Source organism: Triticum dicoccoides, chromosome 3A (assembly GCF_002162155.2).
Source record: "Triticum dicoccoides isolate Atlit2015 ecotype Zavitan chromosome 3A, WEW_v2.0, whole genome shotgun sequence".
Classification (NCBI taxonomy): Eukaryota; Viridiplantae; Streptophyta; class Magnoliopsida; order Poales; family Poaceae; genus Triticum; species Triticum dicoccoides.
The window spans coordinates 56,015,877-56,020,935 of record NC_041384.1 but is presented as its reverse complement, the minus strand read 5'-3'; positions in this window follow the sequence as shown (position 1 = coordinate 56,020,935).

Sequence of the window (5,059 nt, the reverse complement as noted above, 5' to 3'; positions counted from 1 at the left end):
TGCAAGCCTAAACACCTTGGGCATGATCTTCTGTTGCATGGTTTGGGTGGACTGATGTTGCTAGACCTCGAGTGGGCACGACGATCCGATGTGATAAGGATCATATTTGCCTCTTGGATGCGTCCACCTTGATCAAGCTTGGCAATGGTTGCAAGGTGAGTTGCTGGTCCGATCGCTGGTTATTTCGAACCTCTTCCATCCAAGCTCAAATAAGAAGAGTTCCGTTGCAGATGCCCTCACAAACCAGTAGTGGATGAAAGGTTTTTTTTTTGAGGAAAGCCACTAGGGGCTTACAACCTGATCAAACAACTATTACAGTCCCTGGTAACCAAGGGAAGGATATCGGTAGGAACAGTAGCAAGCATGCTACAATCGCCATGCACTCGGGCGAGGGCTGCCAACTCGTGCGCCACACTGTTGCAGGTTCTGCTGATCACTGAGATTGCAATCTCCTGAAAGTTCTGCATGGCAAGTCTAATATCAGCAATGGTATGGTGCAGGGCTGATTTGTTCGGTGATTCAGATTTTAGTAGTGCAAGAGAAGCACAGTCAGTCTCCACTATGACTTTGCCTCTGAATCTAGCGGCTAGCTCCTGCAGGCCATACTTTAGGGCCAAGGCCTCCGCTTCCTCTGCATTTGCACACGCCTCCAGCCTCCGACAGCCCGAAAGAGCCACTACACCAAGCTGGTCTCTGACGACCCATCCGGCAGACGCTTGTCCATCAGTGCACATGAATGCTGCGTCTGTGTTCAGTTTCCACCAGCCAACCGGAGGGGCTGCCCAATGCTTGGGTTTGGCAGTCTGTTCGACACTCACTTTGCTGTCAGGGAACAAGGTGATGATTTCCGGGAGGGGGAAATCATCACCATCGATCCTCTCAGCGGGAGGGGGTCAATCTCCATCAACATCTTCACCAGCACCATCTCCTCTCAAACCCTAGTTCATCTCTTGTATCCAATCTTTGTCTCAAAACATCAGATTGGTACCTGTGGGTTGCTAGTAGTGTTGATTATTTCTTGTAGTTGGTGCTAGTTGGTTTATTTGGTGGAAGATCATATGTTCAGATCATTTATGCATATTAATATTGCTCTGATTATGAACATGAATATGATTTGTGAGTAGTTACGTTTGTTCCTGAGGACATGGGAGAAGTCTTGCTATAAGTAGTCATGTGAATTTGGTATTCGTTTGATATTTTGATGAGATGTATGTTGTCTTTCGTCTAGTGGTGTCATGTGAACATCGACTACATGACACTTCACCGTTGTTTGGGCCTAGGGGAAGGCATTGGGAAGTAATAAGTAGATGATGGGTTGCTAGAGTGACAGAAGCTTAAACCCTAGTTTATGAGTTGCTTCGTAAGGGGCTGATTTGGATCCATATGTTTCATGCTATGGTTATGTTTACCTTAATACTTCTTTTGTAGTTGCGGATGCTTACAAGAGGGGTTAATCATAAGTGGGATGCTTGTCCAAGGAAGGGCAGTACCCAAGCACCGGTCCACCCATATATTAAATTATCAAAGTACCGAACGCGAATCATATGAACGTGATGAAAACTAGCTTGATGATAATTCTCATGTGTCCTCGGGAGCACTTTCCTTTATATAAGAGTTTGTCCAGGCTTGTCCTTTGCTACAAAAAGATTGGGCCATCTTGTTGCACCTTATTTACTTTTATTACTTGTTACCCGCTACAAATTATCTTATCACAAAACTACATGTTACCGATAATTTCAGTGCTTGCAGAGAATACCTTACTGAAAACTGCTTATCATTTCCTTATGCTCCTCGTTGGGTTCGACACTCTTACTTATCGGAAGGACTATGATAGATCTCCTATACTTGTGGGTCATCAAGACTCTTTTCTGGCGCCGTTGTCGGGTAGTGAAGCGCCTTTGGTAAGTGGAATTTGGTAAGGAAAAATTTATATAGCATGCTGAAATTTACTATCACTTGTTACTATGGAAAGTAATCCTTTGAGGGGCTTGTTCGGGGTATCTTAACCCCGATCAGCAGAGCAAAGAGTTGCTCCTCAACCTACTGAACCTACTGAAAATGTTTACTTTGAAATTCCTTCGGGTATGATAGAGAAACTGCTAGCTAATCCTTTCACAGGTGATGGAATATTACATCTCGATTTGCACCTAATCTATGTGGATGAAGTTTGTGGATTATTTAAGCTTGCAGGTATGCCCGAGGATGTTATCAAGAAGAAGGTCTTACCTTTATCTTTGAAGGAAAAGGCATTGACATGGTTTAGGCTATGTGATGATATGGGATCATGGAACTGCAACCGATTGAAATTGGAATTTCATCAGAAGTTTTATCCTATGCATCTTGTTCATCGTGATTGTAATTATATATATAATTTTTGGCCTCGCCAAGGATAAAGCATCACTCAAGCTTGGGGGAGGCTTAAGTCAATGTTATATTGATGCCCCAATCATGAGCTCTCAAGAGAAATTATTATTCAAATTTTTTATGCTCGGCTTTCTCTCAACAATCGCTCCATGCTCGATACTTCTTGTACTGGTTATTTTATGATGAAAACTATTGAATTCAAATGGCATTTATTGAAAAGAATTAAACACAACTCTGAAGATTGGGATCTTGACGAAGGTAAGGAGTCAGGTATAACACCCAAGTTTGATTGTGTTAAATCTTTTATGGATACCGATGCTTTTCGTGAATTTAGCACTAAATATGGACTTGACTCTGAGATAGTAGCTTATTTTTGTGAATACTTTGCTACTCGTGTTGACATCCCTAAGGAGAAGTGGTTTAAATATAATCCTCCCATTTAAGTAAAAGTAGTTGAACCTATTAAAGTTGAAGAAAATACTATCACTTATAATGTTGATCCTGTTGTTCCTACTGCTTATATTGAGAAACCACTTTTCCCTGTTAGAATAAAGTATCGTGCTAAAGCTTCAACTGTGGTTCGTAAAAGTAATACTAGAACACCTACACCCCCTGAGCAAATTAAAGTTGAACCTAGTATTGCTATGGTGAAAGATCTCTTGTCCGATAATATCGATGGGCATGCTACTTTTATTGATCAAATGCTAGAAAGATTATCCAAACATACACATTTTTGCTTTCTAAATGGTTATTCTGGTTTTTCTCAAATACCTGTGTCAAAAGAAGATCAAGAAAAGACAACTTTTACTTGACCTTTTTGTACCTTTGCTTATAGACGTATGCCTTTTAGTTTATGCAATGCACCTGCTACCTTTCAAAGATGTATGACTGCTATATTCTCTGACTTTTGTGAAAAGATTATTGAGGTTTTCAGGGATGATTTTTCCGTTTATGGAACTTCTTTTGATGATTGCTTAAGCAACCTTGATCGAGTTTTGCAGAGATGTGAAGAAACTAATCTTGTCTTGAATTGGGAGAAGTGCCACTTTATAGTTAATGAAGGTATTGTCTTGGGGCATAAAATTTCTGAAAGAGGTATTGAAGTTGATAAAGCTAAAGTTGATGCTATTGAAAAGATGTCATGTCCTAAGGACATTAAAGGTATAAGAAGCTTCCTTGGTCATGCCGATTTTTATAGGAGGTTCATTAAAAACTTCTCAAAAATTTATAGGCCTCTAACTAATCTCTTACAAAAATATGTTCGTTTTGTCTTTGATGATAATTGTGTAGAAGCATTTGAAATACTTAAGAAAGCCTTGATTTATGCACCCACTGTTCAGCCTCCTGATTGGAATTTACCATTTGAAATTATGTGTGATGCTAGTGATTATGATGTAGTTGATGTTCTAGGACAAAGAGTTGATAAGAAATTAAATGTTATCCAATATGCTAGTAAAACTCTAGAGAGTGCCCAGGGAAATTATGCTACTACTAAAAAGGAATTTTTAGCAGTTATATTTGCTTGTGATAAGTTCAGACCTTATATTGTTGATTCTAAAGTAACTGTTCACACTGATCATGCTACTATTAAATATCTTATGGAAAAGAAAGATGTTAAACCTAGACTTATTAGATGGGTTCTCTTACTACAAGAATTTGATTTGCATATTAGTGATAGAAAGGGAGCTGAGAACCCCGTTGCAGACAACTTGTCTAGGTTAGAGAATGTTCTTGATGACCCACTACCTATTGATGATAGCTTTCTTGATGAAAAGTTAGCTGTCATAAATGCTTCTCGTACTGCTCCATGGGATGCTGATTATGCTAATTATATTGTTGCTAAATTTATACCACCTAGTTTCACATATCAGCAAACGAAAAAGTTTTTCTATGATTTATGACATTACTTCTGGGATGACCCACACCTTTATAAAGAAGGAGTGGATGGGGTTATTAGACATTGTGTACCTGAGCATGAACAGGAACAGATCCTACGCAAGTGTCACTCTGAGGCTTATGGAGGACACCATGCTGGAGATAGAACTACACATAAGGTATTGCAGTCCGGTTTTTATTGGCCTACTCTCTTCAAAGATGCCCATAAGTTTGTCTTGTCTTGTGATGAATGTCAAAGAATCGGTAATATTAGTAGACGTCAAGAAATGCATATGAATTATTCACTTGTTATTGAACCGTTTGATGTTTGGGGCTTTGATTACATGGGACCGTTTCCTTCCTCTAATGGGTATACACATATTTTAGTTGCTGTTGATTACGTTACTAAGTGGGTAGAAGCTATTCCAACTAGTAGTGCTAATCATAACACCTCTATTAAGATGCTTAAAGAAGTTATTTTTCCAAGGTTTGGAGTCCCTAGATATTTAATGACCGATGGTGGTTCACATTTTATTCATGGTGCTTTTCGTAAAATGCTTGCTAAGTATGATGTTAATCATAGAATTGCATCACCTTATCATCCAAAGTCTAGTGGTCAAGTAGAATTGAGTAATAGAGAGCTTAAATTAATTTTGCAAAAGACTGTTAATAGATCTAGAAAGAATTGGTCCAAGAAACTTGATGATGCATTATGGGCTTATAGAACTGCATGTAAAAATCCTATGGGTATGTCTCTGTATAAAATGATTTATGAACAAGCATGTCACTTACCTCTCGAACTAGAATATAAGGCATATTG